The sequence below is a fragment of the Tachysurus fulvidraco genome, chromosome 2 (genome assembly GCF_022655615.1).
Source record: "Tachysurus fulvidraco isolate hzauxx_2018 chromosome 2, HZAU_PFXX_2.0, whole genome shotgun sequence".
Classification (NCBI taxonomy): domain Eukaryota; kingdom Metazoa; phylum Chordata; class Actinopteri; order Siluriformes; family Bagridae; genus Tachysurus; species Tachysurus fulvidraco.
Window position 1 is genome coordinate 11,505,127 of NC_062519.1, and position 19,741 is coordinate 11,524,867.

Sequence of the window (19,741 nt, forward strand, 5' to 3'; positions counted from 1 at the left end):
GGATGAGTTGTCGGTGAGCTCTTGGGGTAATTTTGGTTGGCCAGCCTCTCCTGGGAAAGTTCACCACTGTTTGCCACTTGTGGATAATAGCTCTCACTGTGGTTCACTGGGGTCCCAAAACTTCAGAAATGGCTTTATAACCTTTTCCAGACCAATAGATCTCAATTACTTTCTTTCTCATTTGTTCCTAAATTTCTTTGGATCTCGGCATGATGTGTAGCTTTTGAAGATCTTTTGGTCTACTTCACTTTCAGTCAGGTCTTATTCATGTGATTTCTTGATTGTAAACAGGTGTTGGCAGTAATCAGGCCTGGGTGTGACTAGAGGAATTGAACTCGTGTGATAAATGACAGTTAAGTCATGTTTTAACAGGTGGGCTAACACTTTTTCACACAGGGCCATGTGGGTTTGGATTTTGTTTTCCATTAATAATAATAACCTTCATTTAAAAACTGCATGCTTACTTGTTATCTTTAACTAATATTTAAATTTGTTTGATGATCTTTGAGGGGGGCACGGTGGCTTAGTGGTTAGCACGTTCGCCTCACACCTCCAGGGTTGGGGTTCGCTTCCCGCCTCCGCCTGTGTGTGTGGAGTTTGCATGTTCTCCCCGTGCCTCGGGGGTTTCCTCCGGGTACTCCGGTTTCCTTCCCAGGTCCAAAGACATGCGTAGTAGGTTGCTTGGCATATCTGGATAATTATCCATAGTGTGTGAATGAGTGTGTGTGTGCCCTGCGATGGGTTGGCACTCCTTCCAGAGTGTGTCCAGCCTTGATGCCTGATGACACCTGAGATAGGCACAGGCTCCCCATGACCCAAGGTAGTTCGGATAAGTGGTAAAAAAAATTAGTGAGAGTGATGATCTTTGAAGTTTGAAGTGCAAAAAAATCAGGAAGTAGGCAAACACTTTCATTCCATTGTATATATGTGTGTGTGTGTATATATATATAAATATATATATAATTACAAATTATTATATACCATCTGTGTTGTTGTAGAGGGAGTCATCCTGATTGTCAAGCTATAATTTCCTTGCATACTTCCTACTGGCCTTTATTACAAATTGAAATTAAGATTTTTAAGCCATATGCTTATGAGAGGCGAGTCATTCTCTGAGATGGGTGCCTTTTGAGTCATACCTTTTTTTTTAAAATAGTTTTACTATTTTTTAATAGTACCTTAAATAGTTATATTTCTGGTCATTTCATGTGATAGTGGATTAGTCAAACTTTTAAGAAAATGCATTTTCCCACCTCAGGCATGAAATTCTAATCGATATTTTTTCTTACTAAAAGTTGTTTTGGAGTTCAACCCCGTCACAGACCACTTGGACCCTGTTTAAATATGATTTAAAAAGATTTTCAAGTAAATTCTTGTAGAAACTTTTCGATGAGATGTCCCTTGTTTGATATCATTTATTGCATGTATAATTTTATTTTTAAATACTCACCATTTGAATACCAAATCAAGTCATGAAAACTTTAACATTAGTCTTCATATTTTATCACAAAATATGCATTAACATTAGAATTTAATCAGACTGTCCTGTAAATTTTGCACACAGCAAAACAAACATTTAACTAATTTGTCTTCTTATCAGAAAAATATTAATAAAAAACTATCAAATAACAGGGTTGAACTCAGCATAACAGGGTTGAAAATTTTAACAGGGTTGAAGTGATGATCATTATTTCAATATAGCATGGATTTCTTACCTGTAAAATTAATGACATCACATTCAGTAAAATTGTATTTGTATGGACCCAGATCTAGGTTGCCCTGGATTTTGATTATCCGGACTCTGTGGAGGGGTGTCGCTATTCCTCAAAGCTTCCCTCTTCTTCTGTCTTTTTTTTAGCATCCCTCCACATCTTTCGCTTATGTCACCCAGATCGCTTATTTTTTTCTTTTTCCCTGCCTGTGTCTCTTTTCCACCTTTCACGCTCACTCCTGAGATGTGTTTCCCTTCTCTCTGCGTCTGCATCTCTTCTTGCTCTGTACTGTCTCTGCCTTTCTGCTGCTGTTTTTGCCATTGGGATGTCTGAAAATATTGAACATAAAATACCATAATTGATTATTTCTAACAGCTCTGTGTGTAGTTTTGGTGTGTGCTTGTTTCTTGTTAAAAGTTGCAAGCCATTTTATCTAAATTCAAATTGAATTTATTTGTATAGCACAAATAATAATTCCCATTGTCTCAAAGCAGCCTTACAGAAGTATGGAAACAGGAGAGAGAGAGAGAGAGAGAGAGAGAGAGAGAGAGAGAAGAAAAGAAATAAATATATAATAATAAGAAAACAAAATAAGGATAAAATTAATATTATATATATATATATTGTATATTTTGCAAAGCAAGGGGAATTTAGAAGGGAGGAATTACCTGAAGGTATAGAAGGCACCTAGAGGTGCCAGGGTATATATTGAGGAGATTTCCTTTGGAGAGGGCTTGCTTTTTTCTATTCAAACTTTTTGGGTTGCAGGGGGATGCTTGCTTGGGTTTTTTTCATTTGATTGCTTTTGACTTTTTGAATGAATTTTTTCCTTGAGCTATGTAATGTACCGCTGCCTTTATACCGTTATTACCCTTCATGTTTAGTATCCAAATGACCACAAAATTATCAGTTACTCATTTTTCAAACAATGGTGTATTTTATTTGAGCACGAAAGGCGCCATACCGTCTTAATACACCTTGGATAAAACTTCAAAGTCATCTAAAAGTTTTATAGCTAAACCACACCCATAGACACCTGAAACAAAGGGAGGTTTTCCCGCCGAAATCTCAGGCCTTAGTATTCGCCATCTCCCCAAAGATGGGTGGAGTTCGGGACCTTTAAAATGTCACAAACACCACCAATCCGTGGTCAGACTTTCGGAACAGCTTAGAGACGACTCAATCTTCCTTCAAGGAACTTCCAGCAAGCTTCACTTCCAAGAACGACAACTGCTCTGATCTTCAGGAGAACTTGGAAGAACGTCTGACCCCACCCTAAATGACTCTTCAGAGATTTCTCTGTTGCATCCGGACTCTTGTGCAGCAAGCCAATGCAAGTAACTGTTTCCTTTACCAACAAATTTAGATGCGTATTTTAAGTATGAACCTTGTATTGAGTTTTAAGGTGAATTTAAGTTTCCAGTGACGATTTCCCAGTTAGGGTGTGATTAATTTTGAAGTTTAAGCTTGCAATTCCTTTCCTTCCTTTCTTTAATTTCTTCTTTCCAGTCTCTTCCTCCCTTTCCCCAATTTTAATTTCTTTTGTGTATTTTTATTTTCATCTTTGTTTTCTCTACTTCTTTTGTTTGATTGTGTAGTTAGCTTTATGTTGTGTTTGTCTCATTCATTAAACGCCATATTTTTGTTCCACAAGTGATTGCCTCTGAGTATTGCTCACAAGCGTAAGGTACCTGCAACATCTGGTCTGAACTACATGCACTATTAAGTTAATTTAATTCATATTACGGTATAAAGTAAAAGGGAAATGCGTCTTTCTCGGCTAGGAAGATACCGCCTTCATAGAATTAATAGAGGTTACATGGCCTGTTCACCGGACAAACAGACCAAATAAGTGTAACGTTAATTCCATTACCATTAATTTCAACTTAGGTTAAAATATTTGAGTCACTATAACACGTTATAATTACTTATAAATATTTACCTTTCTTCGCGAGCCAAAATCGCTGCATCACTTTAAACAATTCCCATTGTCTCAAAGCAGCTTTATAGAAGTATGGAAACAGAGAGAGAAAGAGAGAGAGAAAAGAAATACATAAGAAAAAAAGGATAAAATTTATAAATGAATATTGTTATGAACTCATTGTCTAGGGGTTATTGAGAACGTAAACAAGTAAAATAATTAAATGAGAACTTTCCTTTTCCTTTATCCCAGCCCGTCTCACTCTTTGAATTCATACTACTCAGAGGTTCGCTCTATTTAACACCATACTTGGAAAGAACACCGCACCAAAAATATTATATTTTTTGCTTATTGTCCAGGGCTTAACAAAAGCCAATGAATACAAACTATAAATAAGCCTAAACAACCCAAAATGTCAGGAGAGAGCAAGTGCCGAAAACAACAAACAAAAGAGAAACTTACATGTTAACCAACTAACTTCCCTGCCCAAAATAAAATAAAATTAAAGACAATATTCTTACCTCTCTCCCTGACTAACGAAAAACAGGTGAAAAATATAGAAGGGGTATGTAAACCCAAATAAATCGGCGCCCAACTCCCTACACAGGTTGACAAAGGCGGACTCACACATCAACACTTTGTTTACATATGACCAATTGCTTAATAGCAGACACAACAGCCACGGTGCTGGGATAGCGGATAAGGAAAGTCTCTCTCCTCTCTCTCCCCCAGCACGCCGTATAGCCGGTAAGCCACGCTGTATGGAATAAAAACACTAATAATAATCGTACGTAGTTCAAAGCATTTGTGTGTAAATTTTCATTTTGCGGAGTTGGATCCCAAAATTTTCGGCCACGACAGTTTACAGATACGAGATTTTGTGTGTTTGTTCAAATACAACTCCAAAATGTACGACTATGACAGTTTACACACACAACGCTTGTTTTCACAACACCTCTTTTTTTACACACGAAAACGGTCTGCGAAACAACTGTCAAAAATACGTCATCACGTTCACAGGCATTACTATCCGAGGGAAGATGAATCGATTCCACAAAGTGCGCATGCGCCCCGCCCTCTTTTAAACCACTGGCGCCGAAATTATGGAACAGCAGCCAAGCGCTCACTCATCGTCTCAGTGTTGTATAAAGTAGTAGAAAGCATTACTTGAGTAAAAGTACAAGTATCATACTAGAAAAAGACTTTGGTAGAAGTGAAAGTCATCTTTTAGAATACTACTCAAGTAAAAGTCTTAAAGTATCTGATATTTACTGTACTTAAGTATCAAAATTCATTTTCTGATATTTAATGTACTTAAGTATTTGAAGTAAAGTAAAATTTCAGTGATTTTCGGTAGGCATAAGAGCAGGGGCAGTTATAGAGTTTCATCTTTAGAGGTTTTAGCCCTCAGTGAGAATTTAAAACAAGAAGAGTTTTATATTATATATTATATGACTACATAGTAAGCCAAAAGTTATGGTATTATTAAATGGCAAAAGTGGACACCAAAACTTTATGCATGATGTAATGATGCCAGTCTTGAATCAGATCAGTTCATGTGTGTGTGCATTCTCTGCAAACAGTGTGTCCAATGCAGTCATTAATAAACTAATATTCACAAAGAAAAAATCAATAAATATTATTTTTATTTAGTATTGTATGGATTGTTTGCATTAATATTTTGTTTGTGCTACAACTCTGGTAATAAGAATAGTGAAATTTCACTGCTTTTGGTTGCTGTATTTGCAGCTTTCCGATTAACGTCTCCAGCGCTGACTGCGCGTGCACGCTGCGCGTACCTGTGCTTCTCCGTACAGCGTGCGGAGGGTAATGCAATCTAGGAGCAGTGATTCACCAAACCTCCCTTATTACAGTCACACACATTTCTTCTGATTTTATTTTGTAGTAACGAAGATGCTTAGTGGAAATATAACGGAGTAAAAGTATACATTTTACCTAGGAAATGTAGTGGAGTAAAAGTGAAAGTTGACATAAATTTAAATAGCGAAGTAAAGTAGATACGTGACATTTCTACTTAAGTACAGTAACAAAGAATTTTTACTCCGTTACATTACAACACTGCTCATCGTCTCACGTAAGTTGGTTTTTCCTTCCAAATTCGGACATGTTTAAGGGTTAGTTATCACTAATAACAGAGAGGAGTAATATTACAGATATAGGTTAACTATAGTAAGTAAGATTAGCTCTCAAGAGTAAGGTTACATTAGGTGCTTAAAGAATACAGCTGTTTAGGAGGTCATCACTGCAGTCTGTAGCGTGATGAGATAGGCCTACATAAAAGAATTACCAATTTTAAGTGTTAACTTACTAACAGCTGTGTACATGCACTGGAATACACAGATCATGCAATATGTGTTCACTGTTTAAGTTTTAAAGTCAAATTTTATTGTTTATCAGGTTCCATTAGGTGACATCTTGCACTCAGCCCAGAATCTGGTGTCGATGTTGACCAACACCTTAAGTGTTGGACATCAGAAAATGGGGAACCAGTCCAATATCAGTGAACAGTCATCACAAGAAAGAAGGTCCAAGTCAAATGGGCAGTCAGTGCAGCAGGAAATGGCTAGGTGTGAGGTGTGTGTGTGTGTGTGTGTGTGTGTGTGTGTGTGTGTGTCTTTTATGTAGGCCTATCTCATCACGCTACAGACTGCAGTGATGACCTCCTAAACAGCTGTATTCTTTAAGCACCTAATGTAACCTTACTATGAGAGCTAATCTTACTTACTATAGTTACACAACACAACATCCCAAAACCTATACATTACGTAATTGAACGTAACAATATATACAATTTTATATATATATATATATATATATATACACATATGAAATGCCAGCAATGGCGGTAAGAAAAACTCTGAGATGATATGAGGAAGAACCCATGAGAGAAACCAGACTCAGAAGGGAACCCATCCTCATTTGTACCCTTTACAGTAAATAATGTCCTTTCTACATTTACCAGACACCCTTATCCAGAGTGACTTACTGAGGGTTAAGGGCCTTGCTCAGGGGCCCAGCAGTGGCAGTTTGGTGGACCTGGGGTTTGAACCCATGACCTTCCGATCAGTAGCCCAACACCTTAACCACTTAGCTACCACTCCCCTTTCTACAACAGTTACAACAGGAGCTCTCTGTGTAACCGATGGGTCATCGCAAACTCCTGAGTTCTGCACAGACCTGATTGCTGATCTGACCAGACCATACAGCTGACTGACAAATTATAGGTTCAAAGAAGGCACGTCAAAGAAGTCTCCGGGTGGCTCCATCCACAACAATCCCATGAAACACTGGCTGAACATGCAAATCAATCCCTGACAGGGTGACTCCAATCAGGATTGACGAAGTTGCTCCATAAGAAGAGACGATCAAGCTAGGAACACTGGGAGCTAATGCTAAGGAGGCACTATTGTCCCTTTTCCACCAAGGCAGTTTGAATGCTAGTTTGGAGCCAGAGCCTAATTTAGAACCAGTTCTCTCTTTTTTGGCACCCAAAGCTCTGAACCAGGAAAAGTGGTTCTTAAGTAGTACCAAAATGTTGCTGGTCTAATACACTTTTACTTTACCGCAATATGATCAATTATCGACACACATGATAGTAGGTAGCTACATGCTATGGCTACATTTTTTCTCTGTTAATGATAAAAAAATTTTTATGTACTTTTGATTACTCTACAAATTACATGGAGCTGCACGTACACGTTGGATTCGCCACGTTTGGATGCCAATGTAGGTTTGCAAAGCCATGAGCATTAACAGTAAAGAAAACATCCTCCACTGTTGATGTTGTGTTTCTGTTTGCCGCTGCTGCGCTAACGTTGCTGGGATCTCTCATAAGTGGTCCCTAAATTCCATCAGCATGTGGACTTTGCAACGAGAGGGGAAAACACGCTGGATCTTGTATACACAAACATTCCCAGCCTGTATCATGAGGAGCCCAGCCCCCAAAATGGCTGCTCAGTCTTTTTTGCACATCTTTTTTATGGTAATTCCAGCATACAGCCCACTTATCAGATGCTCTAAACCGGTTTTGAAGAATGTGAAAACCAGAGGCTCGTCAAGAGGCACATTAAGACTCAGCTACCACCCTCAATGGACCTCCTGCAGTTTGCTTATCATCCAAACTGCTCAATGGACGATTACATTGCCACGACTCTTAATCTGGCCATCACCCACCTGCACTAAATTTCTTGGTGTTCATAGGGCTGAGAAACTCACCTAGTCACTCAACACCAGCTCCAACAGTAAGAAAGACCAGTAGTGACTCTACTCTACTGCATCACTCTCTGGTTTGGGAAGTGCACCATCTCAGATCGCAAGACCCTGCAGCGTATAGTGAGGACAGCTAAGTATACCATTGGAATCTCTCTTCCCTCCATCATGGACATTCATAACACATGCTGCATCTGCAAAGCCAACACAAAGCTCACAACCAGACTATGCAATAGTTTCTCAAGGCTTCTCAAGAAACAGAACTGAAATATACCAATCAAAAATACTCACATCCAACTGTGTGAACTACACTGGATTACACAAATCAATCACTTACCCTATTGCTGTTTTGCACACCACATTTCAATACCTCATGCTGCTACTACATAAGTTTGTATTGTTTACAAATGTTGCACAATGTACTTTATAATACAGTATGCACACTGGTCAGTGCTAGTTTTGTGTACTTTGTGTATTTTGTCTTGGTGTGTTTTGTATTTTATTTGCACTGCCTATCTTACACTGTTGCACATGTTGCACTTTATATGGCTAGGACTTGTCCTTAACTCTGTGTTGTTAATGTTACTTCTAATAAACACAACGTTTGTCAACACAACTTTATTCCTGTGTCAGGCATCACCGTCCTTCACACACTGAACAACCTGCGCTGCCCATGCGCTAAAACCTTCGGCACACCGAACCGTATTTCACAGAATAGAAGCACCTTATGCTGTAATGAACAGAGTAGGGGAGGAATAACATGTTAACAATCTCCCTTTACTTAAATAAATAAAAACTTTTTTTTTTCAAGTTATAAATAAAATAAACTTGTATAACAAAGTCGAAAATTACCGTAAACAGAACAGTTGTTACACACACAATTGGAAGTGTTCAATCTTTTCAAATTTACCCTTTTTAAGCTTAATATCTACAGTCTTAAGCTGAGTGCTTTCCATAGCACAATAGTCCTTCACTGAGTGCTTTCAATAACACCAGAGCAGATGCTCCGTTTTTTGAAAGACAGTCAGCGAGTTGAGTTTTTGTATCGGACCAGAGTATTTTCTTTATCCTTTTGCTCTGTATGAGCTCCTTTATTCTGCTGATGTCCAGTCGAGGTATTTTCTCAGAGACCTGTTTCGTTGACTTAAGCACATCAAACAGAGAGTGACTGTCCGTAACACAGATCAAGGGAGGAGCATTCATCTCAGCATTTCCAGTGGTTAGCTCAGAAAATAGGGTAGCCAGAAACACAGCATTATCTATTCCATCTGACAGGGCCAAAGTTTCCCCTGCCAGAGTGTTCCTCACCACACATCGAATTCTCTTAGATTGCCAGCTTAGAGGAGAAAACTTCCCTCCTTCTCCCATGAGACCAATCAATGTCCCCCCTTGTGTGCCCCCATCAGGGAGATTTCCAAGGGAAGCATCACTGAAAACAATAAATTCAGAGCATCATTGTTTCCCAAATGCTGAAACTTGAGAGTCACCTCTTCCGATTTAATCTTTCTTATCTTATTCGTCTCATGGATAGACTGGACTGTGGCATCTTTTGTCCTATTTTTGACCTAAGCTGCTCTTTTTCAGTCTCATTAAGAGAGGCATCTCTCTGCACTGCACGTGCTGCTTGCAGGTGAATAGGCTGTAGGTTTTCAATGCAAGTATGTTGATGTACATGAACTACACCATTAATAGTGACAAAGTCCATTCCGACATAGCAGAAATTGTCATGTTCTTCACGTCCAACATGGAATACAGACTTTAGTATGGGTATCACATCTTTTTTTATCACAACAAGTTGTCTGAGCCTGCCCAAAAAAAAAATCATCAACATGACATGCGAGTACTCCAGTAACCTTAGACTGTTCATCCAACCAATAGAACACTGCCGGATCTACTTGAGACATTCTCCCACCTGTACTCAGCATGATGTCTTTCACCTTGTTGTACCAATACAGTGATGCATCTGCAAAGCCATAAACACATTTTTTTAGTTTCCATAGAATGTCTTTCTTTTCTGCTTCAGGAGGGGGCCGGACATAGATTTCTCTGGACAACTGCATGCCCTGTAAGAAAGCAGATTTGATGTGCATAGAATGAACTTGCCACATATTTTGACAGATTACTGCTATTAATAGCCTCAGAGAGTCGGAAGCACATGTTGGGGAGTCTTTCTGCAGCTTGTGAATGTTAAGCTCTTCAAAACCTCTGTCTACAAGTCATGCTTTGGGGATAGTGCCACTGGGAGTTTCTTTGAGGCTACAGACCCATCGGGTAGAAACACACTTTTGACCTGCATCCTCAAAAACATTGTTTTTGTTCCAATTCATAATTTCATCCTGCTTGGCTGCATCAAATGAAATGTCTTTTGTAATGAGTACATCATTCTCCCTTTCAGTTGATTCAATGTTAAGATTATCAACACATGATATATCCACTGGCTCCTTTTGTCCATCACTGCCGTCAGGTTCAATATGTTGCAAATTAAGCCAGTGTTTGTATTTTCCAGAGGCTTTACCTGCTCTGCCTAAAACCTTAGCTCTCTGTAGCCCATCACCATCCTGTTTCATAAATGTCACAGTCTGTCCTGCTCTTAACTTCACACCAGCAGAAGAGACAGGGTTATCACTAACATTGTGATCTGTTTCAGTTTTGTGTCATAGGATGAAACACGTTGTTTTTGTCTCAATGTTAAAGTTTTCAGCCATGTCTCTGATCTCCTTCATTGTTGAATTCTCCACCATTGTCACTGTACTGGACACTGCACTGGACACTTATCCAAGTGTGAATGAAGGAGTTTACAATTTCAGATGACTTCTTAGTTTTAACAATGTTTCCAGTGCTGAAACGTGTAAAGTGGTTGATAATATGAAGATACCACACACCTGGCTCCAGCTTGTGTAGATCCACTGCCACAGTCTCGTTATATTCCGAAGCTAAGGGCAGCCCCACAGCAGGCCTTGGCTTTGTCTTTTTGTACTTCTGGCAGATTTCACAGTCAGATACTATTTGTTGTAAAATAGTAAAGCATTCTTTATCATTGTTTCCTGAACTGTGAATGAGTCTCTGTAGCCTGTCCAAACTGTGGACAGTGTGACCAAAATGTTTGTGGAGCTTCAGAAGGACTTTGCGTTTCTCATCTGGAGACATATTTTCTGTCACTGTTAGGACTTTTTCTTCAATTTGAACTTTTTTAGTTTCTTTGTCTCTGATATTGACACAGTAATGTCCAAGACTAGTAAATTCAAGAGGAATGCATTGTTTGAATATCACTGCACTATCATTTTCTATGTGCAAAATGGTCCCTGCTTTCTTCAGTGATGTTTTACTAAGCAGAAGTGGAATGTCAGCCTTGACAACTTCAGTTTCAATTTGGCATTTTGTCAGTCCTATTTTAGCTGGTAGTTTAAATTTTTTTGTGGAATATAACAAATTCCCATCTGCGAATTGAAATGGTCTGTTTGCATCAACTGGTTTACTTGATCTTGGGTAAGGTAATCAATATAGCTTTTCAGCCATTTCTCCCCACATACAGTACGAGTACAAGCAGTGTCAATAATTGCTGATCCCAATGATTCAGTCATAAATATCTCTGCATCTGAGATGGTGGCCTTTGTAAACAATGTGACGTTACATTCCTCTACCTCTGCAGTTAATCTTGCTTGTTCAGTTTTCTTGTGGGGACAGTCTTTAGCCCAATGAAATGTATACTGGGAAATAGCACATTTGGATCTCTTACCGAACTTATCCAGTGGATTAGTCCCCACCAATGGCTGCTTTAGTTGTCCACTTTGAAATGTTGTGATCCGTTTTCTTCTGCCTTGTCGTCTTTGTTCTGTGAAAAACACCACGTCCTGGTTCACTTGTATTCCGTTTGATGAGCCTGTCATTTTCCTTCCGAAAATCCTTTTTAGAGCCGATTTCATAGAGGAGAACATCAGCTCGATGCTGGCCATCAGTGCCAGCTGTCTGCTTTTATCATCGAGACAGGACGTGTCTAAAAGATTAAAAGCCAGTACAGCATCAGGAAGCATCATATTATACTTTTTCATCCGGTTGTATTGCTGTTCAAAGTCAATTATGTAGACCTCCATGGAAACGGAATTATTCTTTGTTATGCCATCAAAGTATGAATAGGCTTCATACGCGCGATCTTTTTCCTCTTTAAGGAACACGCCATCCAGCATGCCATCAACGTTGCCATGCCGTTATCGCGGTCCAAATCTTCCGCAGGTATTTCCATTGCCGTCTCACATGCCGTTCCTTCAAACCCCAAAGCGACAGCAAGGGCTCATTTTTCCAACACTCGTATGGCCTGGCTTCATCAAACTTCGGCGGAACTTTATAACTTGCTGCCATCCTTTAACCATCCTCTGCTACCATGTTACTTGAAATAAACACAACGTTTATTGTCTACACAACTTTATTCCAGTGTCAGGCATCACCGTCCTTCACACACTGAACAACCCGCGCTGCCCACGCGCTAAAACCTCCAGCACACCATACCGTATTTAACAGAATAGAAGCAGCTTATGCTGTAATGAACAGAGTAGGGGAGGAATAACATGTTAACAGTTAAATGTTTCGTTTTATGTAGCTTTATGTATTTTTTGTAGCACCATGGTACTGGAGAAAAAGTATTGAATTACAACAATTCTGCAAAGATGAGTGGACCAAAATTCCACCACAGTGCTGTAAGCACTTTTTCAAACAGAGCCATGTAGGTTTGGATTGTGTTTTCCCTTATTTTATTTTCCTATTTTTTGGCATAGGCTTAAACACCGAGACTGTGTCTGAGTCCCGAATTAATGGGAAGCCTGTTCTATAACTGTGGGGCTCTGTAAGAAAAAGCTCTGATCCCCTGCAGCAGCCTTTTGTACTTGAGGTACTACCAAATAGCCTGCACCTTTTGATTGAAGTAGGCGTGACAGATCAAACAATAGATCATTAAGGTACGGTGGTGCGAGACCATTAAGTGCTTTATAGTTTAGGATTAGTATTTCATAATCAATGTGAAATTTGACTGGGGGCCAATTCAGTAAGATAGGGGTGATGTGTTCATATCTTCTGCTTCTAGTTAGGACCCTAGCTGCTGTGTTCTGGACATCCAGACAGTAAAGCATTACAAAAACCCAAACTCTAGGTAACAAATGCATGAAGTAGTGTTTCTGCATGATATAATGACATCATATTTCTTATCTTAGCAATATTTCTGAAAAGAAAGAAGGCTAACTTTGTGATATTATTGATACTGGTATCAATAATAACATAAAGGTCTTTTACTGCCACACATGATGTAATAGAAAAACCATCCAGAGTTTCTTTGTAATTAGAAACCTTACTTCTGGCTGCCTGTGGTCATAGTAAAATCACTTCTGTTCAGTTAAGCAAGAGGAAGTTAATAAGCATCCACTGTCTGATGTCCACACAATCTTATTAAGCCGACTCGCATCTGACTTAGCTGCATGTCATCAGCAGAACAATGGAAGCATGTTTACGAATATTTGCACCAAGGGGTAACATATATAGGTAGAATAGCAATGGGGCTAAAACAGAACCTTGTGGAACACCAAACATTACCTTAGTTTGTTTAGAGTAGTCACCATTTAGATCTTCAAACTGATAACAAACCGTCAAATAATACCGGAGCCAGAAGAGGGCTGTCCCTTTAACACCAACATAATGTTCTAGCCTATCAATTAAAATAGCATGGTATTAAAAGCTGCACTAAGATCAAGCAACACCAGAAAAGAGACAAACATGATCAGATTCCAGTAACAGGTCATTTATAACTTTAAACAGTTGTAGCGATTTTGGCTCGCGAAGCAAGGTAAACATTTATAAGTAACTATAATGTGTTATAGTGACTTCTAAATATTTTAACCAAAGTTGAAATTAACGGTAATGGAATTAACGTTACACTTATTTGGTCTGTTCGTCCGGCGAACAGGCCGTGTAACCTTTATTAATTCTATGAAGGCAGTATCTTCCCGGCCAAGAAAGATTTGCTTCCCTTTTACTTTATACTGTAATTTAAATTTAATTAACTTAATAGAGCATGTAGTTCAGACCCGATGTTGCAGGTACCTTAATTTGTGAGCAATACTCAGAGACAAATCACCTATGGCTCAAAATTATGACATTTAATGAATGAGACAAACGCAACATAAAACTAACTACACAAACAAACAAAAGAAATAGGGAAAACAAAAATGAAAATAAAATAAAACAAAAGAAATTAAAATTGGGGAAAGGGAGGAAGAGACTGGAAAGAAGAAACTAGAGAAAGGAAGGAAAGGAATGGCAAGCTTAGACTCAAAAATTAATCACGCCCTAACTGGGAAATCGTCACCGGAAACTTAAATTCACCTTAAGATTCAATGAAAGATTACTACTTAAAATTACACCTCTAAATTGGTTGGTAAAGGAAACGATTACTTGCATTGGCTTACTGCACAAGAGTCCGGATGCAACAGAGAAATCTCTGAAGAGTCAGTTAGGGTGGGGTCAGACGTTCTTCCAAGTTCTCCTGAAGATCAGAGCAGTTGTCGTTCTTGGAAGTGAAGCTTGCTGGAAGTTCTTTGAAGGAAGATGGAGTCGTCTTGAAGCTGTTCCGAAAGTCTGACCACGGATTAGTGGTGTTTGTGACAATTTAAAGGTCGTGAACTCCACCCATCTTTGGGGAGATGACCAATACTTCGGTCAAGATTTTGGAGGGAAAAACTCCCTTTGTTTCAGGTGTCTGTGGGCGTGGTTTAGCTACAAGGTGCACTTTCATTAGGGAAGTAAAAAGAAAATGATAGCTTCGTTTACATTCTGACCTCAGACCTTAAAGGGGCATACAGCATTAGAACAGGTATACGTTAACATGCCATGATCAGTAATTAGAGTATAACTGATGTTAAATACAATGTTGTTTCTGACACATGAATAAAGTACACCCTTGTCAGGAAATTAAGGAGCAAATAATTTTAAGTCAGGCAAGCCTTAAAAGAAGAACACATTACAAAAAGGGTCATAAGAATGAGAACCTTATCTTCGGGTTTTATTAGTAAAAGGAATGTCTCGTTGTGTTGTGCATGTGTGTGTGTGTTGAAGCCCCCCTATGAGTTCAATCAGAGGAGCCGTATGGGGTTATCTGGTCTTTGTGTAGGCTCCAGACACTCTGGAGCCAGTTGTGGGTGTAGCCCTCAATAAAATCGTAAAACTGAGTGGTCATCGGTTAATTGAGGAGTAGATGTTGAAATTTAGGGTGCCTGGGACATGAAATCTAAAATGACCGGAACCAGACGCTACACAGTACTGCCTCTGTGCTATGATGAGGCCTAAATCCTGACTGATACATTTCATAAATATTATTCCTATGTAGGTAAGAGCATAACTGCTGTGCTACAACCTTTTCTAGGATCTTGGAAATAATGGGGAGGTTTGATATCGGCCCATCAAACAAATTTGACATATATCATAAAGCAGATAAGGGCCACTTTCAATTAATTTGGCTTCTTTTGGTAAACACAGTTAAGTGATACAGACTTGTGTATATGGGACTTACGAAGGCTACATACACAGCAATTTATTTTCTGAAACATTCTTTTAATTGCAGTTATATCTGTAGGTAGAATGTCTGGCTGACAAACCTTTAATAACAAGGCAAACTTGGAAAGAACTATTTTTATGGTCTTGGAATGTATCTGTGAATATTTATCTGAGATAATAAGCTTGTATATAACTTCTATCGGCATAATTTTAGGACATATTCCTGGATTAAAATAATTCTTGTCCAAATACAAAGTAATAAAGTTATCCCAAAAATTAGAGGGAAACGATAGATGAATTTCTGAGCAACCTGGTTGTAATCATAAATTTCACATAAACTGCAAATTTTAAATGTTAGAATGTTCTGGAATTTTCTTTCTAAATAATAATAAATTACAATACATATTCAAAATGTTTCTGGATCAACTTATTTGAACATTTACTAAGCCATTTTTAAATTCCTTTTTACAATATGTTGAATATTGTTGATGCATAGCTCACTTAAGCCTTAGTGTGGCTCAGATAATGTTAATTTATAGTTTATTTCCAAGCGGAATGTGGGTAAAACCAGGTTTAGAATAATGATCAAATGTGGCCCACACTAGGGCCAGTTCTGGTTTATTTGGTTGTCTTACAAGGCTAAGGCTTACTTGAGGCCCAAATCTGGCAAACAGGTGCGGACCACCCAAATGCCATCATTCCATGCAGTATGTGGGCCGGAGCAAAGTGTTGGATCTGAGCCGGATCTAGGCCAGGATTAAAATAAATGTAGCCCAGATTTGGGCCAGTTCTGGTTTAGTTGGCTTATTTATGACTGACATTTGGGCAGTAATGTGGGCCAGATGAAAGTGTCAGGTGTGAGCCTGATCTGGGCCTCAGGAGTTTTGCTATTTGGGGCTGAACCTCCATAACCCCCTAATTACATACTAACCAGGAAATCCTAAGTCTTTTTTAGGAAGAGCTCTATAATTGTAAAAGGTGGAGAGAGTGCACTTCCTAGCCAATGAATTCTGGCAAATGTGGAAATGTAAATACCTGCTGAACCTCCAACAATGTCAGAAATTGTCACGATGAGTCACAGAGGCGAATGAGGATCCAAATGCAGTTTGAAATTTAATAACAAAAACAAGAAACAAACAACAGATAAGCAGGCAAAACAGGATAGAACACTGAGCAGAACAAGGAACAGGAACAGACAACATACTACACCAAACAATGACTAACACCAGGGAAGTGAACAAACAGAATAGATATAGTGAACAAGAACCAATAACAAAGCAGAGACAATCAGAGACAAAGACAACACACCTGGAGGAAAGATTGAGTACAATTAGTGTCCATGGTAACCAAGAAGTGGTTGGTTAACAACAGGGCAAGGCAGCAGACAGAAACAAAGGAAAACACAGACAGACTCATTACAGAAATAACAAAAACAAAACTCAGTGTGAATACTACAAGATGATGGCACTCACAGAAATGAATGGAAGCTTGCCCTAGTTCAGACTGCATTGTGTGACTACTTGTCACTGACTCCGCATTTGTTAAGGGAAAACCACACACCAGGGGTCTCATTTATAAAACTGTGCGTAGGATCCCTACTAAAAGTTTACTTACGCCCAAAAGCCAAAAATGGCGTACGCAAAAAAAAAAAATTCCGATTTATAAAACCGTGCGTACGCACACCTGTAAGCAATGTTCCCTTTATAAATCACAGATCACCCGCAGATGTGCGTACGTGAACCAGCCTCAAATCCCGCCCTGTACACGCCCATTTTTAACCATAAATAGTCAATGCAAATCACTGCGCGGGCACGAGAGTGGACCTCGTTATAATGAGTTTCCTCTGCGCTCTGTGTTTAAAAATGGGGTGAGGAGCCAGCGTCTCAGGGGTAGCCACTGTCGCCTGCAGGTTATAATTATATTAAAAGCAACATTGTTATAATTATATTAAAAACAAAATTGTTACATTTTCAACTTTTTAATATTGTTAAACTCACCAAGAAGCCAGCCATCACGTAGCTGCTGCGCCTGCATTTAGTCTGTTCCCTACACTGTTATGTGTCAAGATAAAGGAATCATGTGTTGAACCAGGCCAGCGTGCCACAATGTTTGTGAGGGTCATGTTGGAGTCACATATGATTTGCACATTAATAGAATGCACATGCTTTCTGTTAACATAAGCAAATTCATTTGCAGATGGTGCCCTTGACATGAGCGCAGTCAATTGTCCCGATTACCTTTGGAAAACCAGACATTGCTGCAAAATTTCATTTTAATTTCGGCCTGTTCTCGCACAGTGTAGGTGAACCTGATGTACCGACTACCCATATTAATTATACCATTCAAAACGACAGATATTATGGCACTCAGGGACGGCTGTGATATACCAGACCTATAGGGTGAGATGATAGATTCCAATAGAATTATTTCATGTACAAAAAGGTTTTAGACACAAAGTTGAGGATTACTTATAGTTTTTTTTATATAAATAATTTACCTGTCTGCCAATTCCCGCTGGAAACAGCCGGTTGCCAAGAACCCCTCCTAGTGAGAACTTATTTAGACTGGGATGGCATGGTTCCGGTGTGTTGCCCTCTCTAATACTGGACCCAATTCAACACATATATCTAAGATCACAGCTCTAGGGAATCTAAATCGGCTTATTAGCCAGTCATCATAATGGGCCAGGAAATCATCATGGTCCCTGAAAACTTGTTCTCTCCTTATTCTTCCATTTGCATAATCCTCCAACAGTGCCAGCAGTGCCATCATGAAGCATTACATACCCTGGTCACCGGAGGATTTATATGTTTCTAGCAATTAGACTGATCGTTAACACCTTGACAAAATCACAGAATTAATTTGTGGGCAAAAATTTAAGACGAAAATGTTATAGTGAACACATACTTCTTCATGACGGTTTTGTAACCGATTATGACCGATGATGAGTAGCGATTGTGCTTCATGACCGTATTTGCAGACTTTGACATTTTACGATATAAGTACATTAAGGAAAATATTTTGTTTTTACACTGTGTTCTGCAGTTCTCTAATAAAAGGGTATTTCATGCTATTCTGTATCACATGTAGTCGCGCCACCTCCTCCTGCGCTCCCGTTGTGGACAATGTGACTGTAAGGCAGCGCTGATTATTCATTCATTCATTCATTTTCTACCGCTTATCCGAACTACTCGGGTCACGGGGAGCCTGTGCCTTTCATCAGGCGTCATTGGGCATCAAGGCAGGATGCACCCTGGACAGAGTAGCGCTGATTATTATTATTATTATTATTATTATTATTATTATTATTATTATTATTATTACTACTACTACTACTACTTTATTTTTAATACATTTTGAATTACGTTTGGATTTTACTAGAACAATCGGAACAAATAACACACTGTTGGATTTAATCTTCATGATAATGTGGATATAACGTATGAAATGGATTGAAAATTTAATGTCATTAATTCTTATAATCGTTCTTCTCACATGAATTTTCTACAATCTAACTTCAGCTCACGACCTCACCATCTGTGTCGCCAATTCCCTTTGTCTCCAGAATGTGCGTACGCACGTCTCAAAGTTTGCTTAAAGGTGCGCACATTTTCCCGTCAAGTTTGTTTTTTATAGATCACAACCTTTGCGCGAAAACTGACGTACGCACGTTTCCAGCCCCGTTTTGTGCGTACGCACGCTTTATAAATGAGACCCCTGTCCAGTTAGTTAAGAAAGACCTATTCATAAGGTCTTTAGGTCATAAGACCTATTCATAAGGACCTTACTTGAAGCTAACTAAACTAGAATATACAGCTACATTAAAAATAATATTTTATGTGCCTTTGTTTACAGAAAATCCTACATTCCAAATCGATGAGAGCTGTTGTACATATATTGCTTTTGTTTGTTTTCATTACACACACACACACACACACACACACACACACACACACACACATTATATATATATATATATATATATATATATATATATATATATATATATATATATATATATATATATATATATATATACCTTTAAAAGGTATATTTTTAATGTAAACTTCTCCCTTTAGTTACACACTTTGGTCAATTGTATATTGTTTATTTGAAAGCATTTGAAGTGCAGTTTCTTGTCTCTCTTGTTTCTTGTTCGAGTGGTTGAGGTTGATTTGGGATTTAAAAAGTGTAATTATTACATTAATCTAATTAGACTTGTTGAAGATGTAATTTGTAGTTAGTAATTAAGATCTATTTTATAGTAAATGCCCAATTGATATAATATCAGAGGTGAAACCGGAAGAACAGTATTTTATTTTATCAGGAAACAACACAAATATTG